Below are 25,813 nucleotides of genomic sequence, written 5' to 3'. Positions count from 1 at the left end.
TTGTGGCTCAGCTGGTAAAGAATCCGCCTGCAATGCGGGAGACCTGGATTCAATCCCTGGGTTGGGAAGATCCCCTGAAGAAGGAAACGGCTACCCACTCCAATATTCTGGCCTGGAGAATTCCATGCACTGTATAGTCCATGGGGTCACAAAGAGTCAGACGCGGCTGAGCATGTATGTGTATGTCAGTTACTAGTAAAAAATTTTGCGAATTTTTAGAGAATTGCACTGTATTTTGGGTTACTTCATCTTCAGAATTCATTTAATTGGCTTTTTCCCAGATTTTTAGTTAGAACTAAACAAAAGCTATTTTGGACTAGAAAATATATCATGATTTCATTGCAAGTTGGTTTCACAACCTGCATACTTGAAAATACAGGAATTCCCTGGTGGCTCAGATGGTAAAGAGTCTGCCAGTAATGCAGGAGACCTGGGTTCGATCCCTGGGTCAGGAAGATCCTCTGGAGAAGGAAATGGCAACCCACTCCAGTATTCTTGCCTGGAAAATCCCATGGATGGAGGAGCCTGGCCGACTACAGTCCATGGGTCACAGTCGGACACAACTGAACGACTTCACTTTCACTTTCATACTTGAAATGAGCATCATTAGCGGAGTTTAAATACAATAGAACTATCAGAGAGCTTGACCAACTGGGTACACAGGAAAAGGTGTTTATTTAAGCAAGCTTCCAAAAATCAGTAAGTAGATGATATATTTGATGTGGCATTTGATAAACAACACAGATAAAATGAAAAGGGTTAGTTATCCATGGTGATGACTAATGATAAAATAATGATAAAACATCCATTGCTTAAATATTTCTGTGTGTGGGCAGAAAAAATGACAAGGAGGACAGAGCCTTTTGTGACGAATGTTCCAGCTGGTGAGACTGCCAGGTGGTTTTTGAGCCTCTGCTGAAAACTTTTTGGAAGGCTGGCTGTCTCAGAGGAAGTCAGCTCTGCTGTTCATGGTGCATGTGTGCGTGCTCACTTGCTTCATTTGTGTCTGACTCTTTGCGACTCCATGGCCCACCAGGCTCCTCTGTCCATGGGATTCTCCAGGCAAGAATACTGGAGTGGGTTGCCATGACATCTTCCAGGGCATCTTCCCGACCCAGGGATTGAACTTGCGTCTCCTGCATTGCAGGCAGATTATTTACCCACTGAGCTACCTGGGAAGCCCCTACTTTAAGGTAGTGGTTTACAAAAGCCAGGGGACTTTGTAAGTATAACATAGTTATAACCACGGCTTCCACCCATGATCATTAATCAGAATATCCAGGGTGTCAGTGTACTGTCTTAAAGCTCCCAGCTGATTCTAATGTGTGGCCAGAGTTGAAAGCCATAGCTCTAGGCTTGATGACTTAGGTATTTTGAGGGTGGACAAGGAAATTTGGTTTTATCTCAGGGTGGTGGACTAGTGTCTTCGTTCCTATAGCAAGGGCCTTAACTAATGATCCTATATAAGAAGTGAAACTTTCAGTGAACCAGAAACCACGATAAATCCTAAAATATGGGATGTAGACTGCATTGATGCAAAAACACAGAGCCCAATCAAAAATGCTTATGGAAGACTCGTGCCCAAAAGGGGAAGGAGCACCAAGACTCCATCCCCACAGGTGACAGACCCCGGAAGCAGAAAGCATCAAGGACAATTGACACATCAGTCCTCAGAGCACTGCTGCAGGAGGGGCCAGCAACTCGTCCTCTACTGATGCTCTTCCATCTGCTCTTGAGCCAAACAGCAGTGACAAAGTGTCAGCCTCCAGGTAGGAGGCATGGCCAGGGAGAACAGCTTAGACAGATATGGCCCTGTGCCATGAAGAGGGAGGTCGGGCAACAGACCTGAACACCCCAGAGAAAGCTCACCCAGTGGCCTTTCCTTCTTCCTGGTCCCTGAGGAAAAGCCAGAGGACAATTTAGACCAGCAGTCTTCCCACGAATATGATACACTGACAGAGGATGTAATTCATGCAATCCAGCAGAGAATCTCAACCATAGAGATTACAGAGACAAGATTGCCACACACACGAGCAAGACCAACACTACAAAAGATGGCAAATGCAGCATGATGGATGAACCAACACCCAGGAAACAAACAGAGCAAGCAAAGCAGAAATGAACAATAAGCATATGTAGATGTTTCTGATAGATGTGTGAGGATAGAGGAGTCACAAATAAGCTGGAGGTCATGAAGACGAAAACTTGGCCTGTTTAATAAAATACTGAATAGATAGATAGTTTTTTCTGAAGTCCAGTTGTATTATAACAAAGACTAATGATGCCTTATAACCTCGTGACTAGTGATAGTTCATAAGTTCAGTATTTTACTTCTTTACATCTAACAGTATTAGACATTATAGAAAGTATTTTGAAGTATGAAATGTTTTCTGCAGATCTTTTTAAAAGGCTTGGTCCATTTTGAAAAACTGACAATGAATGAAAAAAATCAAAAGAAAGAAAAATAAGCACCGCCCCCCACCCTGCAAATACATAAGAAATATTTGATGGTATTTGTGTTTTAAGTGCCTGGAATAAAACGGGATGAATTTTTTAAAGGCAGTAATAGTTTGCACAAGGACTTGTTTCATTTGATTTAGCACTAACTAAAATAGAGTAAAAATATCATTTAAGAAGTAGCCTAGTTTCTCCTCCACTTCTCATACTGCTCCACTACTCCAGGCCATAAAACCTAAGCACACATTCTCCTGACCCCACCGAAGGAACCCAAAATGATTATTTTAAAATGGCTGCTCAGAAAAAAGTGGCAAGATTTTCTTCCCTTAAGATGGGATGTCAGTGAATGCCAGCAGGTATCAACTTCTTTGGTCAGGAATAAAGAACTCTACCTTCAGCAAATTCAGTTACTTTCCTAGTCCTTTCTAACCTATCATATAAAACCTTTCTAGTGCCACATTTACTAATTATGATGGCTTTTTCTAGCAAGTAAATTTCCATTTACTAATTATGACAGCTATTTCTGTCAAGGAAATTTCCCACCAGGCATGCTTGATCTATTTTTGTTTCTTAATTATACAGTATTTATATTTTACATAGTGGCACAAGTTTTCTTTTATTCATTCTTTGTTTTTTTTTTTTTTAATACTTTAATGTGTTACTCACCAAGGCATATTGATCAAAAAGGAGGACTGGCAAGAAGATCCTAAAACTCTTTTTTTTTTTTCCTGGCCACACAGCATGTGGGATGTGGGATCTTAGTTCTTCAACCAGGGGTCGAACCTGTACCCCCTGTAGAGGAAGTGTGGAGTCTTAACCACTGCACCGCCAGGGAGGTCCCCTAAAACACACATCTCTTAACATCTGAAAACATGTCAATTATATTTTCCATTATCTTAACATCTGAAAACATGTCAATTATATTTTCCATTAAAGAAAATTCATTCAATTTTGGTGCTTATACAAGAACTTCTAATGTCAATCTTTAACATAAATTCTATCCCTCAGTAAACATGTATTTTCAAAAGAAAACAAGTTCCATCAAAGTAATATTTACCTAAATGTTGATTTTTTTAAAATAAAAAATAGAAAGTTCTGAGGAAATGGAAGGTATGTTTATCAACAAAATTAATGTAGCTCATGTGGCCACCTTATAGATTTCTTAAAGTCAGCAGTAAATTCGCATTCTGCATTCAGTTATTTTTATCTGGAATTTCACAGAGATCAGTTCAGCTTAGTTCAGTTGCTCAGTCGTGTCCGACTCTTTGCGACCCCATGAATCGCAGCATGCCAGGCCTCCCTGTCCATCACCAACTCCCCGAGTTTACTCGATCTCATGCCCATCGAGTTGGTGATGCCATCCAGCCATCTCATCCTCTGTCATCCCCTTCTCTTCCTGCCCCCAATCCCTCCCAGCATCAGGGTTTTTTCCAGTGAGTCAACTCTTCGCATGAGGTGGCCAAAGTACTGGAGTTTCGGCTTCAGCATCAGTCCCTCCAGTGAACACCCAGGACTGATCTCCTTTAGGATGGACTGGTTGGATCTCCTTGCAGTCCAAGGGACTCTGAAGAGTCTTCTCCAACACCACATCCTCCACGTTAGAAATGTCTTTTTTCTCCCTTTTTTTGGCATCTGGCTATGCAAAAGCTGCTGATGAAATATTTTCTCCAAATTAGTATTTTAATTTTTTACTTTTCTGGAAAAATATAAAACCTTACCAGTCACTTATTATTACTGAACAAAAGTTAGATTACTACCAATTGCTGTTTTACTTTTGGTCTAAAAGAAGTTTTCAAAGTTTAGGCATCTCTGATGTTTTTGAATTGCACACCCACAGAAGACAGCTAGATAAAACACATGACAATTTTAAAAGACAATTCTGATTATCAGCCTCATTTGGCATATCCTTTATATCCAGAATAAAATCCACAGAAATAAAACTAATATAATTTTCAAAGAATTCATACATGGTGGAGTCTTAGAACGAGGAACTTCTTGTGAAAGAAGGAATATTTCTGTTCATCTTGCTGATCACAAGGATTTTTCCTCCTGGAGTAACAGTTTTTGGGTGTCTCAGTGGGACTTTGGTTTGCAGAAAAGCCTGCATATAGGGCCAGATCTTATTGGTTTCTGTTCCAGAAAATGTTTCCAACACTCCCTTTTTCTGGTAATATTCCAGGTAATATTCGTTTGGTCTTGGTAAACCTTCATTCTCCTGTTAAGTGTCTCAGGTTTATCATCTACATGCTGGATGAGAGGCTCTCCAGTCACATCGTCCACACCGACCACTTTGGGAGGGTTAAATCCGAGGTTATAGACGCGGCCACTGGTTGGATGAACCCAGCGAGCCTCGAGGCGCTGCCGAATGACCTCAAATGGCACGTTCAGGTTCATCACCAGGTGTACCTGATGGGCCCCGTCCAGGGCTTCAGCCTGTGCAAGGGTCCTGGGAAAACCACACAACAGCCAGTTATCCTGGGTGACATTTCTCAGCTTCTGGAGCAGCAGCCGAATCACGAGGTCGGCTGGGATGAGCTTCCCCTGGTCCATGAAGGTCTTGGCCAGCACCCCGATTTCTGTGTCCCTTCGCATGTTGTCTTGGATCAGGTCCCCACTGGATAAGGTCTTCAGCTGGAAGTGTTTGGTAATGCGCAGCGCCAGGGTGCGCTTGCCGAAGCCCGGGGCGCCCACGATCACGGAGTGCAGGAGCTGCCTCGGCGGCCCCATGGCCGCCAAGCGAGGCCGGGAGCGCGGAGACTGTTGGGCCCATGGTCGGACACCAGCTGCGCCTGCGCGCTCGCCCCCGCCTCAGCTGCCCGGCATCCGGGGCGGCGCCCGGAAGTTGCGCTGCTTCAGAGGGTGCGACCACAGCTGATGGACGGTGTGGAAGAGGGCGTGTGTGAATTGAACGATTGTGTCAAGACATTCCCCCCAGGAGTGTGTAAAGGTGGAGGAGATGGTAAGTTTGAAAGGAAAATGAAGAAATAAAATGTAGATTCAAAAGTTCCACTATTCACGGGAGAAAAAGGAGAGGAGGGAGGGATACAGTATTTAAAGAGAAAATTAAAGGGACTTCCCTGGCGGCTCAGTGGTTAAGACCTCCCTCTCACTGCCAAGAGCCTGGGTTCAGTCCTTGGTCTGGGAAGTAAGATCCCACATGCCCTCGTGGGGTGTCCTCACAGCTGGCTTGGAAGGCAACTTGGCAGTGGCTATTTTTTAAGGAATTACTTCTGAGTGTCTTCCTTAAACAGACACTCTCATGTGGCAAGAAGGTGCATACACGATGTTCATTTCAGCCTTATTTGTAACAGCAAAAAAAAATGTTAACAATTTAACTGTGTATTAATTAGAGAATAGCTAAGGGAACCTATGGAATACTACCCAGTAGCTAAAAAGGCAGATCTATGTGCTAACATGAAAAGATTTCTGATATTGTAATTGCAAAAAGCTTCAGATTGATACAGTTTAGGTTAATGGTATAATTTATGGTTAAATATATTTAATAAGTGAACTGGGAAGCCGGGTTTCTAGCAGTGGACGAACATGATTTTTACTTTTAGACAGTTGCTTCATTTGTGAGATAGAGAGCAGTTAGAAGGCTGTTTCAATAGACCAACAAAGAGGTGAGAAAGTACACTAATTTTAATTTCTTCAATGTAAGTGAGATTGAGCATCTTTTCATCTGTTTTATGGGCCATTTACACTGTTTCTCCATGGAGAATTTTTAAACTGACAGTTACCTGCTGATCACTTCCTTGGAAAAATACTTGGGGTTTGGTTTACGCAACAAGATGTGAAACAGGTGGACAGCTTTGTCTTGGGTGGTCCAAGTACAGACTATGCATCACGTGGGGCTTCTCGAATTAGAGGTTGCTGAGCCACCAGCCCTGCATCCACTTCCTTCTCTAACTGTTCTTGAGCCACTTCATTTCTGAAAAAAAGACCCATAAAAATGATGTGGTGGCTGGTTCTCATTCTATAAGCAAGAGAGAAAGCTACTTCCAGAAAAAAGGCTTTGAGAGTAGAAACCTAATTTCTGTATTTGTATTTTATGGCAGCAAAGTAGAATGGCTGCTCTAATTTCCCAGACTTGAAAAAACTTGTTTCTGCTATTTCAGATCTTTAAGTTAGTCATATAATCTTATTGTTGCTATATCCAAAAGAGTTAAACTGAATACATCAGGTGATTCAAAAGGTAGATGATTAATAGAAATTTAGCTCATATCTTCCAGGACGAAAAAAAGTCATGCTATGATTTGAATCAGTATTTTGCATAATACTAATTGCTTTGCATAATAAAGTTGCACATGATGACTGTCTTTTAGGATTACTAATTATATACACAAAAAGTAATACTGCCAAGGCCTTTCTATCCTACCAGATAGATTTAGACTTCTGGTATATTTAACCTTTAATTGAGATATCTAATTTGGTACCAGCCTCTGATCCCAGAATATTTCAGAGGTGTATCTGTGGAGTGTGGGTAGGGTTCACTTGGCTATAGGTGTGAGTAGGGTGTAGCTTAGAGCAGACAGAATGAATGTTGGCCTGCTGGTAAGAGTCCCACTCTGGAAGCACATTGAGTTACTTTGGCCTCCTGGGATTACCTCACCCCTTCCTCCTTTTCCAGACTAATACTGAACAAGCCACTTGGGACAAAGCGTTATCAAGCTTATTCTTAATAGCAGATGGTAAGAGATTCTTTGATGAAATGCATATAAACTAGTATGAGCCAAGTAATATAGACAATACATTTAACAAAAAGCATCTAGGGCCAAGCAGATGTGATTGTGGAAGCTTGTGGAAGCTTTCTAGGTTTTTTGTTTTTTTTTTTTTCACAGTAATGGAAGCCAAATGGTATAACAGTAAAAGACAAACAGCAGGGACTCCTCAGATTATGCTTGTTTTTACAGTACTCATCATTTTGAAGTGAAAACTTCAAAGAAAATTTCTAGGGAGAGTTATCAGTTTAGGGTATCCAAGGAGACAGAGCTGAAAGTCACAGAGAGGCTAAGCAGTGAGATAATCATTCATTCATTGATTCAGCAAACTTTAATCAGACATTTATCTGTGTGACTAGTTGTTCTAAGCACAGAGGATGCAACCCATGAAATAGAATGAATCCTGAATGTACCTGTGATGTGACCTTCTCATGGGTCTCTCGGGCCATTGTTTCCCAAGGTGTGATAGTTGCTCCTCTGGGGAATGGGACATGATTTTAGGTCTCAATGAAAGAAAAGTTATGACCAACCTAGACAGGATATTAAAAAGCAGAGACATTACTTTGCCAACAAAGATCCATCTAGTCAAAGCTTTGGTTTTTCCAGTAGTCATGTATAGATGTGAGAGTTGGATTATAAAGAAAGCTGAGCACTGAAGCATTGATGCTTTTGGACTGTGGTGTTGGAGAAGACTCTTGAGAGTCCCTTGGACTGCAAGGAGATCCAACCAGTTCATCCTAAAGGAGATCTGTCCTGGTTGTTCATTGGAAGGACTGATGCTGAAGCTGAAACTCCAATACTTTGGCCACCTGATGCGAAGAGCTGACTCATTGGAAAAGACCCTGATGCTGGGAAAGACTGAAGGCAGGAGGAGAAGGGGATGACAGAGGATTAGATGGTTGAATGACATCACCGACTCAATGTATATGAGTTTGAGTAAACTCTGGGAGTTTGTGATGGACAGGGAGGCCTTGTATGCTGCAGTCCATGGGGTCACAAAAAGTTGGACTCGACTGAGCCACTGAACTGAACTGAAAGGACATTCCTCTCCTCCACCCCAGGTTTGATGACTATATTTTATCTTATTTTTAAAGCTGTTTTATTATGAAAATTTCAAAGCTGCCTAAAATTAGAGAATGGTATAGTCTCATGTCCTCCTAGTCTAGTTTCAACAGTGGTCAATCTTTTGCCAGTCTTGTTCTAGCTCATATTTTTTTCTTGATATTTTAAATAACAACACCTTTAAATTTTAATGAAGGGTATCTATGTTTTAATGTGCATAAAAAATATAGCTAGCACATCCAACCTCATACTTCACAGTATTCTTGCTTATGACAAAACTAACCCATAAATTGTTTTTAAAACTGCTGCACAGAGAGAGCAAAGTTCAACAAGGGCGAACATGACTGACATAAACATTCCCCTTCATCTCCTTCCCCTCAGTGAGGCTGGGATAGTTAGAAGTGATTTCTTCTTCTGTAGGATGCTTAGCACCACGGGTGTCACCTCAGAAGCACCTACAAAAGAGGAGCTAATGTTGTGTTTGGGAGGCATCTTTGATTCCAGAGAATTGATCCTGGCTCACATTTATTAAGCACTTAGTGTGTACAGGCACTGCGGTGGGTGATTTACATATGTCATCTCGTTTCCTTTTCACAGCTTTACTCTGAGTGGATGTTGTGATCTCCATTTAAAATCAAGGCTTATCAAAATGAAGTAACTTAAGGTCACAGAATTATTAAGTGGTAGGACTAGGACTTCAGTTGAAAGCCTGTCTTCCTCCAGAGTCCATCATGGTTTTCTACCAGGCCCCCAGGACAGCCAGAGCCCACAGCCAAACACTAGAAAGCAGTTGGGAAAAGAACTAGGCCTGCAGAGTTTACACCTCATTCTTTCATTTGCTGCCACTGTGACTTTTAACGTTTCACTTCACTTTTTTTTGACCCCCTGTTTGTTGTGCATACAATGGGAACAGTAAGATTAATTATGCAATTTTTGAACACAGAGTGAAGTCATTTATGTGGAAATTTAACATTGTAGGCACTAAATAAATGTTGGTATTATATTCACATGCCGCTAACAGGGCATGTGATCTTGAGCAGTCTCCTTCCCTCTCCGGATCTTGATTTCTTCAGCTTTAAAAATGATGTCATTGGCCCTTAAAGTGCTGCTAGGGTTAGTTATGGGCGTCCTTGTTGGCTCAATGGTAAAGAGCTCGCCTGCCAGTTCAGGAGACTTGGATTAGATCCCTGGGTTGGGAAGATGCCCTAGAGGGGGAAATGGCACCCCACTCCAGTATTCTTGCCTGGAGAATCCCACGGACAGGGGAGCCTGGCGGGCTACAGTCCACGGGGGTCACAAAGAGTTGGACACGACTGAGTGACTGCACAGCAACAAGGGGATAGTTGTTCCTTGATTGTATTCCAATTGGCTCACAAGAAATATTTACTGACTGAAGTTAATGGAAATAATTTGGTAAACTTCCATTCAGTGTGATTTTATTTGTAATTATTTATATTTATCTAGGTCTGATTCCTTAGAGGAGAAGGAAATGGCACCCCACTGCAGTGTTCTTGCCTGGAGAACCCCATGGACAGAGGAGCCTGGCAGGCCATGGTCCACTGGGTCACGAAGAGTCAGAGAGAGTTTCCTTAGAAAGCAGAGCCAGTGATATGTTGCTCTGCTTTGTTAGCAGGTGCAGTGCCAAGGAGCAGAAGTGAGAGACCTGAGAGACACAGGAGTGAGGCAGGGAAGGAGAAAGAGAAACTCGAGCTGGTGTAACTGAGCTTGTTTCCACCCGGCATTCCTGGTTGCTCTGTCTTAAAGAACCAGCCCCTGCAAAGCTGCATCTCACGACAGGCTCTTCGGAGTGAAGAAAAGAGGATGAATTTATCAACAGTTTCCATCTCCCATTTGGCATTGCTTTGACCACAGGATGTCAGTTCCTCTGCAGATATGGGCTATGCACTTCTGGACTCTGGAGCAAGATTCCTTGTGCCCTGTATCTCTGTGTGAACAGGGAAGTCAGGGATGGGAGATGGGAGATGTGTGGCCTGGGCACGGGGCCGGGCTCTGATAACGGGAGACTGAGAGGACCTGCAATGGTGTAGGTGTATGATACAGTAACTCTTGCCCCGTTGACTTATAAACAGAGTCTGAAGGTACTTACTTATAAAACAAGGATGATGAGAAGGCAATAATTCATAGAAATATAAAAAGAAATGACCTCAGTTTATTACCGACCCCATGGACTGGAGCCTACCAGGCTCCTCTGTCCATGGGATTTTCCAGGCGAGAATACTGGAGTGGGTTGACATGCCTTTTTCCAGGGGATCTTCCCAACCCAGGGACTGAACCCAGGTCTCCAGCATTCCAGGCAGACGCTTTACCGTCTGAGCCACTCGGGAAGCCCTATTACCTGAAAATGGAGGATAATAATAGTACTTACCCATAGGGTTGTTGCATTGACAGAATGACTTCAGGAAGCTAGTATTTGTAGAGCATTTAAAATATATGTGGCATATAAAAGCCACTATGTGGATGTTTGTTTAAAAAAGAAAATACATAGCCACAGGAGCTTTGATGGTTTCTGTAACTAAACATCACATTTGCCTCTAAGCTTTCTAGCAGTTAAGGAAAAGGGAAATATGGTGGGTTTCCTAATTTGCATTATCTGGTCAAAGTAAGCCTGCTAATTCTGAAAGACAGCCGCCAAGAATCTATGTGTTATGAAAACCCAAAGGAGTTGATCCCAAGAGACATTAAAAAGCAGACTAAGTAATGTTTTCAAAATGGTTTCTTAAGTAAGATGTGCTGAGGAATGTCTCATGTGACCAGTTCTTTTGCTGATGTTTTATCAGATGCAGTGATCTTCTGGGAGCTAAGGTAGAGGTTGAGATTTGTAGCTTTCTGGTGTGTCACCTTGAATCAGTGGTTCTTAAGTGGGGCAGTTTTGTGCCCCAGGGGACATTTGACAATGTCTGGTGATATTTTTGGTTGTCACAACTTGGGGTTGGACAGTGGCGATGCTACTGGTACCCGGAGGATGGAGGCCAGGGATGCTGTTTATATTGCATGGGATGTACATGTACTGAAGCAATTTGCTGCTGTCTGAAATTCACATTTGGGAACCCCATGTTTAAATTTGTGAAGTCTTGTAGCTACACTTCCTACAGTGCACAGGATGGCCCTCCACAACATAGGATTATCAGGCCGAAAATGTGAATAGTCCCGAAGGGGAGAAACTCTGCTCTAAATGTGTACAGATCCATAGATGCTTTCCCAGAGCAAGGCAAACATAGTATGGACATTAAAATATCTTTTCCTTAGTCAGACTTTTGTCTGAGATTAGTCAGCTGACAACTTCAGGTCAAAACCTTTGACCTCAGCCTAGCTTTTTTATATGAACGATGCTGACAGAAGCTTGAGTTGTGTCTCCAACAAGTATCAAAGTGGGCCTTGCATGGGAAGCTTCTTGAACATTCCCATTGTTCTTTTTAAAGAAAATATTTATTTATTTGGCTGTGCTGGGTCTTAGTTGCAGCCTTTAGGATCTTCAGTCTTTGTTGTGGTGTGTGAGTTTTTTAATTGTAGCATGTGGGATCTTTTTTTTTTTTTAGTTGCAGCACGTGGGGTCATAGTCGTGTCACATGGGATCTGGTTCCCAGGCCACAGATCAAATCCAGGTCAATGCACGAAGTCTTAGCTGCTCAACCACCAGGAGAGTCCCCCATTGCTCTTTAACTGTCTCCTTGTACCAATAATTTGGTGCTTAATCACCTCGTGCCTCATCTGGTTACTTGGAGAGATTTATTGCGTAAGCACTCAGCTAATCTGGTGTCAAACAAGGTGATTTGGGCAGCAAGAAAGAGGCAAGAAATAAGAGCCTGCAATGTCCGAGGGGCTTATGTTCAAGGGAAAGAGACTCTAGGAAGGCTTTGGCAATCTTGTCTCCATGTAAGAGTAAGTAAAGTTACCATGGCTGACTGAACGACAAACTGGGGCAGAGCTGGGTGAAGTCCACTTTCCAGTGTCGCCTCTTGTCCCGGCGTGTGGTTGGGCCATGGTTGGGCTCCAGAAAGACGTGGTCTTTCCATGGAGAGAGCCCAGGCAGGCATGCAGCCCTGAAAGAGGATAACGGGCAAGACTTGGTAGGAAGTCAAGGTTTTAATCCCTCTCCTCTACTTCTCTGATGACCTGTCACCGAGGTTCACATCATACTGCTTTCTTTGGTTTTATTAGACACTCCTTCACGTGCGTGCGTGCTCAGTTGCTGCAGTAGTGTCTGACTCTGTGCGACCCGATGGACTGCAGCCCCCAGGCTCCTCAGTCCATGGAATTCTCCAGACAAGTCTACTGGAGTGGGTTGCCACACCCTCCTCCAGGGGATCTTTCCGACCCAGGGATTGAACCTGTGTCTCCTTCATCTCCTGCATTGCAGGTAGATTCTTTAAACTCTGAGCCACCAGGGAATCCCCCTTCATGTAACAGAAGCCAAATAATTCCCCCCTGATATACATCACAAAGAAAATATTTCCCAACTAGAGCTGGGAAGGATCCCAGCTTACACTTCCTCCTGAAAATATCAGTGAGTTTACCCCTCATCTCTACCTGCTTCCCAGGTCTGGAATGACGTCAATAGGGATGACTGGGGTCTTCAATTGTTCAGAGGAATTGTTTTGCATTCAGCAAACTACAGAATTTGCATTACTAACAGAAAAGGCACCAAAAGGGAAATTCAGCTTCCAGCTGCTCTCCAGCTGAATTACTAATATTTAAGAGGGTGGAAGATGCTCTCTACTCCATGGTGGCTCACCGTGGTTCCACACACACGTGTCATATCCTTAATCCACATCCTTGGGGCTTTCCCTAGTCGTTTCATGGCTGTGGAGAGATGGTCCCTGCGTTTCCAACCCCATGACTCAGTAAAGAATGCTAAAGGCAGAACCATGCTTGGTATGATGTAATATAATAGCAGATGTTCATACCAGTGACCCTGATTAACCCAGAAGGGATTCAATTGCATTTAGTGTCCTCTGCTCAGAGGGCAGGGAACTTTATCATCTGCTTTTGAAGGCTTGCCATGAAAAAAAAAAATGCTGAAAATAGTGGTTTTTTTGGTGACTGAAGGGTTAGTTTTAATTTTCTGAGAAATTGACCTCCATGGTATGCTTCCTTCTCCTTCTGGGCTGGGAAATAAGGTACCACAGTACTTTCATAATGTGCTATGACTCCCAAAGGCACAGAGGATTTCTCGTTAGCTTCATTTTGCTTTGGAGAGTTCTTGATGATATACAGTCACTCTTTAAAAAACAACCTTTTTTGGATGGAATAATGTTAGAATTGTAGAAAGGGGAGCTTCCTTGGTGACTCAGATGGTGAAAAATCTGCCTACAATGCAAAAGGCCTATGTTTGATCCCTAGGTTGGGAAGATCCCCTGGAAAAGGGAATGGCAACCCGCTTTAGTAGTGTAGCCTGGAATTTCATGGACAAAGGAACCTGGTGAACTATAGTCCATGGGGGTCACAGAGTCAAACATGACTTAGTGACTAATTCTTTCACTTTCACTTTGTATAAGTAGTACAGAATTTTCCTATTTCTCATCATCCCGTTTCCCCGTTTTTAATATCTTACACAACCATGGTACATTTGTTACAACGAAGAAGTCAGCATTGGTACGTTATAGTAACTAAATTCTAGACTTTGAATTTCACCGTCCTTTGGATTAACATCCTCTTTCTGTTCCAGATTCCATCCCAGGCACCCACATTGCGTTTTGTTGTCCTGTCTCCACAGTCTCCTCTGGTCTGACAGTTTCTCTGTCTTTCACTGTTTTTTTGTCATTTTGACCGTCTTGAGAAATTGGCAAGTTATGCTGCAGAATGAGTTTGTCTTTTGTTTTTCACGTGATTATATTTTGGAAAAGATACCAAAGAGGTTAAGTGCCCTTCTTGTTACATCATATCAGGGGTAGGGGGTTCTAGAAAGGAGAGAGGTAAAGGGGGAGCTGCTTATCCTTTTTGTTGTTTCCTGTGTTCTCTTTCTTCTGGCTCTCCTCTGGTTATTCTATCTACCTCCCCTTTTCTCCAGCACCTGTCTGTTGACTTCCCACCTTCCCAGGTGTAGGTGAGTCTTCAGACCAAGAATCTAATAATCAGTGAGGATGTCAGGGATGGCCACACCAGCCCTCTAGAGACAGTGCAAAGCCCTGTAGGACTGAGGGTAAGAGGGTTTCAACACCTGAGTTCCAAACTCAAATGTCTTACAACTCAAACTTGTCATGTTTCAGACTAACCTTCTGCCAAGCTGCTCTTCCGTTAATGTTCCTAACTTCAGAAGCCATCCAGTAGCCAACGTCAGAAACCTGGGAGCTGTCCTGACTCCTACCTTTCTCTCTCCTGCTGCTAGATCATGTCCCAAGTCCTGTTCTTCTTTTTTCCTAAATAACTTAATTCTTCACTTTCTCTCTGGCTCCATGCTGCCACTCGCACCCACGTTGTATGAACTCACATCCAAATTACGTCGCACGTGCTTAGCTAGACCCCCAGCCCCCAGTCTTGCGTGCTGCCATCTCCCTTTCTTCCACTCTGCGGGCGAGAGAAGTTGAGTCATATTACTTCCCCAGCTCAACCTTTCCCGGTCGTCTTAGGACAAAATCTGAGCTTCTAACAAAATTCACTAAACCCCCAAGGCTCTCTGTTGCTAGTGTCTCTAGTCTCCCTTCCTCCCCACTTTGCCTCTGCCTTTATGGACCAGTCATGACCAGTTTCTTTCGCTTTCCCAAGTATACCGTGCTCCTTGAGTTCAGAGGCCTTCACACGTGCTCTTCTCCCTTCTCAGAATCTCTTTTCCTAATCCAGCTTCAGTCAGTCTTTGACTTGTAGTTGAAATACTCCTTTCTGTGCCACAAGAACCCTGACAGAGACTTTCTTCTTGACCAAACTTTAGACAGCCTCCTTTGAGCCATTTTTTGGACTAGACCTTGTCCTTGGGCCCTATTCTTGGCCTGCTGAAGGCAGTTTTCACAGGAATCCTGTTAAGTGAGTTTAGTGAGAATTCCCCACTTCCTTGGTGTCCAGATACTACTTTTGATATCTGATCAGTCTTCTCTGGTGGCTCAGATGGTAAAGAATCTGCCTGTATTGCAGGAGATCTGCGTTCAGTCCCTGGGTTGGGATGATCCCTGGAGAAGAGAATGGCTGCCCACTCCAGTATTCTTGCCTGGAGAATTCCATGGACAGAGGAGCCTGGCAGGCTACAGTCCATAGGATCACAAAGAGTTAGGCATGACTGAATGACTTTCACTTCACTTCTTCGGGTTCCTCATCCCCCACCCTTGATGTATCAGTCCCTGGCCTGCCTTTAGCAAAAATCCTGTTAGGGCAATTTAGCCAGTTCCTTAATCCTTGAGGTGTCCGCTTAGTAATTTTCCATCCACTGATCCCCTCACTCTGCTTGTTGCCTGTGAATCCCTACGTGTCTCTACTGTATTTGGACTTCAGCTCAGTTTTATCCTGAGGTCTCTTTCCGCTACTGTAGTAGTTCCTGAGTAACATCTGCCTTTACTGCCTGTAGCTAGTGTCTGGCTTGGTTTCTTTTTTGCAAGTCCCTGACCACTAGACTCGGTTAGGACTCCAGTTCTACCCTCTTCTCCTTGCCTCATCCTGATTTTCAGTATACTTGATTGTAACTTCTATAACTGTGTTTTTTCTTACCAAACCACAAGTGTCCTGAGAACATGGATTAGGACTTGCATGTGTAGGACCCAGTCATCGTTTGTGAAGTAATGGGACAGATTTTCAGAGTTGCTCACTTGCTCGTATGGAACAAGCATGACAGGCAGTTTCCAGTTGTGTGGGTCCACTCTGCAGGTAGTGGGGTGGATCTTCACCACAGGTGGATTGAAACTGTATCTACCTCTGTACCATTAGGCAATTTTTTCGTGGGTTGGGTCTGCCTTGAAGCAGAAATACTGAGCTGACTTTCCCTAACATGGTTGCCAGGTAGACCTGGCACCTGCCTAATTCGCTCATTCATTCAGGCAGACTCTTACCACAAGTGCCTAAAACCCATGACTGCACATTTCTGCGTTTGTTTACCCATCGTTCTATTTTCTGCCTACCACAAAAAATAGACTAGACCTAAGTTAATCAAATTTAATGCACAGGCACCAAAGATGATTAAGTTCTTTATTTAACCCAACCACTCCTCATTTACATTTTTCTGCTTATTTATCTCATCGATGCTGGGAAGTAATTGATTTTGATATGTTTCAGCACACTGACAAAAAGTATCAGACGCATTTGGTGGCTCTCTGCTATCATGAAACAGAGGCATGGCAGGTAATTTTCAAGCAGCAATAGCTTCATTTTCTAATGTATTTTAACAAAACTTGGAGTGTGGGCAAATGAAACAGTGGTTCCATTAAGTGAAAGTTATTTTTTGTTAAGCAAATAGGTTAACAGCAAAAGGCTCTCATTAGTATTGATATGAAGGGACCAGAGGGACCACCTGGGACTTCGTCACAGACTGCCAGTACTGCCCTCTGAAGTGGGGAAGGGCTCATCGAAACTCTTGTGACTCATGAGGCGGTGTCATAGTTTTGAAGGTTCATGGCAAAGAGAATTCTGTAACCTTGCTGGCAAACCTTTCTAGATGTTAGTTAATGCTGGTTCTAGGAAACCTGAGCCTATCGGTTTTCACTTAAGTTCTTCAGGCTGCAGGTAAAACCCAACTCCATTTCTCTTCTTGCAATGTAGGCGGAAACAGAAGCCTGAAGATAGTAAATTACTTGCCCGTAATCCTAGCTAGTAAGTGGCAGACTTAGATTTGCACCCAGGTCTGTCTAACTCTACAACACCCCCTCTTTTGTTCTTAGCCAAGGCTCTGCCTTGCCCAGTTAGTGAGGCTGTTCAGTAAACAAGATCATTCAGTTTCTTGTTAACTTTAATTCAAGATAGCGCCTACTATTGTCCATAAACCCATGTGACTCCTGCTCTGTGTCCAGGGCTCAGGTCAGTGTGAGGCAGCTCACAGGCTCCCTTTGGAAATACTGGAAAAAAGACTGCAGTGCTGCATGGCCCAGTGTGCTTCAGGAGCAAACCACAGAGCTCTAGCGTTGAGTATCCCAGGCCTTTGGTGCAGTTTTAGACTTCATCTGTGCATGCGTGCTCAATCGATTCAGTCGTGTCTGACTCTGTGAGACCCTACAGGCTGTAGCCCTCCAGGCTTCTTTGTCCATGGGATTCTCCAGGCAAGAATACCAGAGTGGGTTGCCGTGCCCTTCTTCAGGGGAGTCTTCCCGACCCAGGGATTGAACACGGGTCTCTTATATCTCCTGCACTGGTAGGCGGGTTCTTTACCACTAGTGCCACCTGGGAAACCCTGTACACTTCATATTACCCCGAAAGTTTAGTGCTGATATTTGAAAAGTCACAAAGGCTAATCTAAGTTCTGTTCAGTTCAGTCACTCAGTCGTATCCAACTCTTTGTGACCCCACGGACTGAAGCACACCAGGCCTCCCTGTCCATCGCTAACTCCTGGAATTTACTCAAACTCAAGTCCATTGAGTCAGTGATGCCATCCAGCCATCTCATCCTCTGTCGTCCCCTTCTCCTTCTGCCTTCAGTCTTTCCCAGCATCAGGGTCTTTTCGAATGAGTCCCTTCTTCGCATCAGGTGGCCAAAGTATTGGAGTTTCAGCTTCAGCATCAGTCCTTCCAATGAACAACCAGGACTGATCTCCTTCAGGATGGACTGGTTGGATCTCCTTGCAGTCCAAGGGACTCTCAAGAGTCTTCTCTAACACCACAGTTCAAAAGCATCAATTCTTTGGTGCTCAGCTTTCTTTATAGTCCAACTCTCACATCCATACTTGACTACTGGAAAAACCATAGCCTTGACTAGATGGACCTTTGTTGGCAAAGTAATGTCTCTGCTTTTTAATATCTTGTCTAGGTTGGTCATAGCTTTTCTTCCAAGGGGCAAGCGTCTTTTAATTTCATGGCTGCAATCACCATCTACAGTGATTTTAGAGCCCAAGAAAATAAAGTCTGTCACTGTTTCCACTGTTTCCCCATCTATTTGCCATGAAGTGATGGGACCAGATGCCATGATCTTAGTTTTCTGAATATTGAGCATTAAGCCAACTTTTTCACTCTCCTCTTTCACTTTCATCAAGAGGCTTTTTAGTTCTTCACTTTCTGCCATAAGGGTGATGTCATCTGCATATCTGAGGTTATTGATATTTCTCCTGGCAATCTTGATTCCAGCTTGTGCTTCATCTAGCCTAGTGTTTCTCATGATGTACTCTGCATATAAGTTAAATAAGCAGGGTGACAATATACAGCCTTGACATACTCCTTTTCCTATTTAGAACCAGTCTGTTGTTCCATGTCCAGTTCCAACTGTTGCTTCCTGACCTGCATACTGATTTCTCAAGAGGCAGGTCAGGTGGTCTGGATTCCCATCTCTTTAAGAATTTTCCATAGTTTATTGTGGTCCACACAGTCAAAGGTGTAGTACACACACCTTTCTTTGGAATTGGAATGAAAGCTGACCTTTTCCAGTCCTGTGGCCACTGCCGAGTTTTCCAAATTTGCTGGCATATTGAGTGTAGCACTGTCACTGCATCATCTTTTAGGATTTGAAATAGCTCAACTGGAATTGCATCACCTCCACTCGGTTTGTTTGTAGTGATGCTTCCTAAGGCCCACTTGACTTTGCATTCCAGGATGTCTGGCTCTAGGTTGGTGATCACACCATTGTGATTATCTGGGTCATGAAGATCTTTTTTGTATAGTTCTTCTGTGTATTCTTGCCACTTCTTCTTGCTATCTTCTGCTTCTGTTAGTTCCATAGCATTTCTGGCCTTTATTGTGCCCATCTTTGCATGAAATGTTCCCTTGGTATCTCTAATTTTCTTGAAGAGATCTCTAGACTTTCCCATTCTATTGTTTTCCTCTATTTCTTTGCATTGATCACGAATCTAGGTTGGAGACTAGTAACTCTGTCTCAGATCCCTTGTTTGTAGAATGAGGGTAATAGTAGTTCTAGTAGGATCAGTGCCCTATTACACATGAAAAGGTTGGAACAGGGCTGAGGGGATAGCAAAATCTTAATAAAGCTTAGGTATGAAAAATATATTGAAATTGTTGCTATTATTTTTGTTTTTATGATTATAACAACATGAGAACTGAGTGCTTATACACAGCTGAATAAGCAGTATGTGAGGTTCCTGACTGACTAGTTCCAGCAGCTATTGCTGCAACATGTATGTTTACACAGGTGCCTACACACCTTGAGAATTCTGTGCATTCAATGTAACTCTTCCCAGAATTACATCCACTTTCGTAAAGAATGTTAGTATCTACTGACATAATATTTATTGTGTCAGTATTTGGAGACTCTTGTCTCCAAAGCCTTACTTTGCAGTACTCCCATTTATGCCGTATAGTTCTTGGGTTTCTCTTTTTCATTTCATCCTGAGATTGTTTAGTTTTGTCTTACATTTATTCTTTGTATTTTTAACCATCCTTCTTCGTACTGAGTTGTTCTTCCTCTTCTCGCTGCATTTTTGTAGTGTTATTAGTTTCATACTGTGACCTTTTCTCTAATCCTGCATTAGCAGTTCTGACATGTAGGTCATTGGGTTTTTTTATACTTTTTAAAAGTTCATTTTTATTGGAGTATAATTGCTTTTCAGTGTTGTGTGAATTTTTGCTGTTTGGCATCGTGAATCAGTTACATGTACTTCGTCTTTTTTGGATTTCCTTCCCATTAGGTCACTATGGAGCATTGAGTAGAGTTTCTTGTGCCATGCAGTAGGTTCTCATTAGTTACCTATTTTATACATAGTAGTGTATATATGTCAGTCCCAGTCTCCCCATTCATTCCTCCCCCCGCTTACCCCCTTGGCATCCGTAAGTTTGTTCCCTACCTCTGTGTCTCAATTTCTGCTTTGCAGATAGTTCATCTGTACCATTTTTCTAGATTCCACATGTAAGTGATGTTATACAATATTTCTTTTTTTTTTCTACACTTCTTAAAACTTAAAACCTTTGCTTAAGTTACCTAAATGTTCAAACTACACTGAATTATTTTTGTGCTATAAAACATTCAGACATGCTTAGCATTTTTATAATCACTTGTCCATACTTTATGGGTTTCCAGGTGGCATAGTATAAAAAATCCACCTACCAGCGCAGGAGACACAGAGACTTGGGTTTGATCTCTGGGTCAGGAAGATCCCCAGAGTAGGAAATGGTAACCCACTCCAGTATTCCTGCCTGGAAAATCCTGTGGACAGAGGAGCCTGGCGGGCTACAGTCCATACAGTCCATGCGAAGAGACACGACTGAACACAGCACAGCACAGCAGCAGCTATAGTTTATTAGCCTCAAAACGCTGAACATCTGTTTAAAAGGTATAATTGTAGAAACTCTTTGTTTTGTGTGAAAACATGTGACAAGCAAAGCTCGGCAATGCATTACATTATTACGAAGTGTCCCCTGACATTGTGAGCAGCTCTTTAATTAACAGGCATGGTCTTCTCGTGCTCCCTGTATGCCTGCACATTGATTAGCTGCAGCGGTTCCATATAAAGCGCTGTTTCAGATGAGTGAGTGAGGAGGCACGTCACCTCAGCGCACAGGTAAAGCTGATCGGGGACCCCTTCTGCCCTGCCCACAGATACAAGCCCACTTGCCTGGACCGTCCCGAAACTTCCTTCTTGAAGACTGTAGATGAAGATATTCATCTTGACCAGCCGTTATCTCGCCACACAGGAGATGTGTCTCAGGAGTGCGTGAATGTACCCACTTGTATATTCCCCTCCACCCCCCACCCAGCCCCAACAGCCCTGCATTTGTGAGTCAGCGTGCTTTACACCGACCGACTGGGGTAGAAAATACCTAAGGGACGTTTGTTAGGAAGAAATACAACATGTTTCCATCCTTCCTTGTACTCTAGAAGCTGATACTCGTGAGGCCTCTGTCATTCATGTCTTTTTCTTTCTCTTAAGCCAAACCCTGTATGAAAATGGCATCGTGACCGTGCAGATGGACTCATGCAAATATAAGGAGGTTATTGAGAGGTCATGGCCCTAACTTAGGAAGATTTAATGGGACCTGCTCACAGAACCTTCTGGTTACCTTGCTAGCGAGTACACACTAATTATGTAATGTTGAAAGTTCCGAGTGTCCACGCAGTGAGTCAGCAGGTGGCTCCACCTCCCAGGCGTGTAAGCACTTTGCTGCTTTCAGCTTCTTCTGGCTGGTGGGAGCAGGAAGTAGCCTCATGAATGCAGGTGTGTCCTAAGTGTCCAGGTTGGAGAAATAAAAAGCAGCAGGAAGTGAAAGCTTTTTCAGAGATTTAAAGTTCCTGATGATATGAGCTGAGGTTAAATTTGTAGGAAACTTTGCTGCAGAGATTGAGGTAAAAAGAGTCTGATTTCTGAAGTCTAATTATGACTTAGCAAACCAGGGGCACTAGATCCCAGAGGGATGCACCCCTTGCTCCGTGTCAGAGCAACGGTTGGAGGGCGAATTTATCTGGACAATTACAGCAGCAGAAAGAGGACCCGGGCCAGAGACCAGCCAGACTTTTTTATAGGAAGTGGCTGCAGTGCCAGCAAACTTCTTGTACTAGACGTAGAAATAATGAACACAATGTCAAGCTCTGAAATAATTTTTTTAAAAACACTATTTATTCTGTTATTGGAAAAACAGAGATATTCTTTCTTCCTATACTTGCTGTAATCCCTAGCAGACAAGGGAGGCTGCTGGCTTCCTGAAAGTTCTCTAAGGGAGTCTGTTACAGTCCCCACTTTTGTGTTCATAGGAGAAACATCAAGACAATAGACTACAGAGAGACTTTCATGATCTTGATTCTAAAATGTCCAACCTGACCAAAAATCTCTTTCTATATAATTGATTGAAAGTTCATTCCTTAGCTGTGCAATCTTTTTAAAAAAATTTTATTTATTTTTATTGTTGGTTATCCTGGGCCTTCATTGCTTTGGTTTCTGGAGTTGTGGTACTCCTGCTTCTCGTTGCAGAGTGTGGGCTCACAGCGAGTAGGCTCAGGAGTTGGGGCACACATGCTCAGTTGTCCCGAGGCAGGCAGAATCTTCCCAGACCAGGGATCAAACCCGTGTCCCCTGCATCAGCAGGCGGATTCTTAACCACTGGACCACCAGGGAAATTCTGCAGTTTTTTTCTCGAGAGATTCGTAAAGTGAAATTTTAGCTGCACCTATACAGCATTTCAGCTTTAGCATCAGTCCTTCCAATGAACACCCAGGACTGATCTCCTTTAGGATGGACTGGTTGGATCTCCTTGCAGTCCAAGGGACTCTCAAGAGTCTTCTCCAACACCACAGTTCAAAAGCATCAATTTTTCAGCACTCAGCTTTCTTCACAGCCCAACTCTCACATCCATACATGACCACTGGAAATACCGTAGCCGTGACTAGACTGATGCAAAAGCTGAAACTGCAGTACTTTGGCCACCTCATGCGAAAAGTTGACTCACTGGAAAAGACCCTGATGCTGGGAGGGATTGGGGGCAGGAGGAGAAGGGGACGACAGAGGATGAGATGGCTGGATGGCATCACCAACTCGATGGACACGAGTTTGAGTAAACTCCAGGAGTTGGTGATGGACAGGGAGGCCTGGCGTGTTGCGGTTCATGGGGACGCAAAGAGTCAGACACGACTGAGCAACTGAACTGACTGACTGATACAGCATTTCAGAGAAGGAAATGGCAGCCCACTCCAGTACTCTTGCCTGGAAAATCCCATGGATGGAGGAGCCTGGTAGGCTGCAGTCCATGGGGTGGCAAAGAGTCAGACACGACTGAGTGACTTCACTTTCACTTTTCACTTTCATGCATTGGAGAAGGAAATGAAACCCACTCCAGTGTTCTTGCCTGGAGAATCCCAGGGACGGTGGAGCCTGGTGGGCAGCCATCTATGGGGTCGCACAGAGTCGGACACGAGTGAAGCAACTTAGCAGCAGCAGCAGCATATAGCATTTCTTCCGCATTTCCTCCCATCTACTCAATGGCATTGACTCAGATCCCTACCTTGGAAGAAGGACAAAGGGAGATGGGAGAGAAAAGCAGTGTTACTGATTGTCATGTTCTTTGGAAATGGACCCATATGCTAAAAATTCATTTCCCAGAATCAATATTGGTGATACCTTTTGCCACATAATAAGCTGCCTCCAAAGTTGTAGGTTAAAACAGTAGCCACTTGTGTGGCTAACAATTTTGTGGATCAGCAGTTTGGGCTGAGCTTTGCTGGGCAGTTCTTCTGGTTTTGGAAGGCTCAGTCATGAGTCTGCAGGGTTGGCTGGCAACCGCAGGGTGGGCCCAGATTGGTTGGCTTATTGCTGCTTTATACTGTCTCCTACGTTCCAGCTGGCTGACTGAGGCTTTGCACTTGGTATCTGGGTAGGAATCTGAGAAAAGTGCTCAACCCTTCCTCAAAGCCTCCCTTGCACTGCATTCTATTAGCCAAAGCAAGTCATAAGGATACCCGGGATTCAAGGGCTAGCCTGCCTCTTGATGGGGAATGTTGTTGTCACATTCTAGGCTTTTATTTTATTTTATTTTATTTTTATGGGGAATACGTGTAACTCTGGCTGATTCATATCAATGTATGACAAAACCCACTGAAATGTTGTGAAGTAATTAGCCTCCAACTAATAAAAAAAAAAAAAAAAAAGCATGTAGTCACATTCTAAAAGATCAGGTACAGGGAGGGGAAGAATTGTAGTCATTTTTACAATCTTTTGCACCTACCAAGTAAAAATAAAGTAGATTCAAATAATTTTATCTATTTACTTATTTTTGGCTCTGCTGGGTCTTAGTTGGTGTGTGGGCTTTTCTCTAGTTGTGGTGAGCAAGAGCTACATGCTAGTTGTGGTGTGCAGGCATCTCACTGTGAGGCTTCTCTTGTTGGAGAGAAGGGCGTGTGGGCTTCAGTAGCTGCCACTCTTGGGCTCTAAACCACAGGCTCAATAATTGTGGGGCATGGGCTTAATTGCTCCACAGCATGTGGGAATCTTCCCAGACCAGGGATTGAACCTGTGTCTCCTGCATTAGTAGGTGTATTCTTTTTTTTTTTTTTTCCAGTTTAATTAATTAAATTATTTATTTATTTTTACTTTACAATATTGTATTGGTTTTGTCATACATTGACATGAATCTGCCATGGGTATACACATGTTCCCCATCCTGAACCCCCCTCCCACCACCCTGCCCATTCCATCCCTCTGAGTCATCCCAGTGTACCAGCCCCGAGCACCCTGTATCATGCATCCAACCTGGACTGGTGATTCATTTCACATATGATAATTTACATGTTTCAATGTAATTCTCCCAAATCATCCTGCCCTCGCCCTCTCCCACAGAGTCCAAAAGACTGTTCTATACATCTGTGTCACTTTTGCTGTCTCACATACAGAGTTATCATTACCATCTTTCTAAATTCCATATATATGGGTTAGTATACTGTATTGGTGTTTTTCTTTCTGGCTTACTGCACTCAGTATAATAGGCTTCAGTTTCATCCACCTCATTAGAACTGATTCAAATGTATTCTTTTTAATGGTCGAGTAATATTCCATGGTGTATATGTACCACAGCTTTCTTATCCATTCGTCTGCTGATGGACATCTAGGTTGCTTCCATGTCCTGGCTATTATAAACAGTGCTGTGATGAGCATTGGGGTACACATGTCTCTTTCAATTCTGGTTTCCTCGGTGTCTATGCCCAGCAGTGGGATTGCTGGGTCATATGGCAGTTCTATTTCCAGTTTTTGAAGGAATCTCCACACTGTTCTCCATAGTGGCTGTACTAGTTTGCATTCCCACCAATAGTGTAAGAGGGTTCCCTTTTCTCCACACTCTCTGCAGCATTTATTGCTTGTAGGCTTTTAGATAGCAGCCATTCTGACTGGCATGAAATGTTACCTCATTGTGGTTTTGATTTGCATTTCTCTGATAATGAGTGATGTTGTTTGTTAGCCATCTGTATGTCTTCTTTGGAGAAATGTCTGTTTAGATCTTTGGCCCATTTTTTGATTGGGTCATTTATTTTTCTGGAATTGAGCTGCAGGAGTTGCTTGTATATTTTTGATATTAATTCTTTGTCTGTTGCTTCGTTTGCTATTATTTTCTCCCATTTTGAAGGCTGTCTTTTCACATTGCTTATAGTTTCCTTTGTTGTGCAGAAGCTTTTAAGTTTAATTAGGTCCCATTTGTTTATTTTTGCTTTTATTTCCAATATTCTGGGAGGTGGGTCATAGAGGATCCTGCTGTGGTTTATGTTGGAGAGTGTTTTCCCTGTTTTCCTCCAGGAGTTTTATAGTTTCTGGTCTTACATTTAGATCTTTAAGCCATTTTGAGTTTATGTTTGTGTATGGTGTTAGAAAGTGTTCTAGTTTCATTCTTTTGCAAGTGGTTGACCAGTTTTCCCAGCACCACTTGTTAAAGAGATTGTCTTTTCTCCATTGTATTTCCTTGCCTCCTTTGTCAAAGATAAGGTGTCCATAGGTGCATGGATTTATCTCTGGACTTTCTATTTTGTTCCATTGATCTATATTTCTGTCTTTGTGGCAGTACCATACTGT

General features: G+C 43.1%; 1 protein-coding gene and 1 pseudogene across 1 annotated transcript in view; one reads left to right on the top strand and one right to left on the bottom strand.

Moving 5' to 3' along the window:
* Positions 1 to 4,435: 4,435 nt before the first annotated feature.
* On the bottom strand, positions 4,436 to 5,184 carry LOC122443999 (annotated as a pseudogene).
* Positions 5,185 to 5,312: 128 nt separating this feature from the next.
* The window catches only part of CCDC112 (coiled-coil domain containing 112), a 126,833-nt gene continuing 106,332 nt past the window's right edge, over positions 5,313 to 25,813 (top strand). Inside the window, exon 1 of the mRNA XM_043470639.1 lies at positions 5,313 to 5,416. The gene's annotated coding sequence lies outside the window, so the exon portion shown is untranslated. The remainder of the gene's footprint in view (positions 5,417 to 25,813) is intronic.

The sequence above is a fragment of the Cervus canadensis genome, chromosome 6 (assembly GCF_019320065.1).
Source record: "Cervus canadensis isolate Bull #8, Minnesota chromosome 6, ASM1932006v1, whole genome shotgun sequence".
Classification (NCBI taxonomy): Eukaryota; Metazoa; Chordata; class Mammalia; order Artiodactyla; family Cervidae; genus Cervus; species Cervus canadensis.
This window is presented reverse-complemented; position numbering and strand designations above follow the sequence as displayed.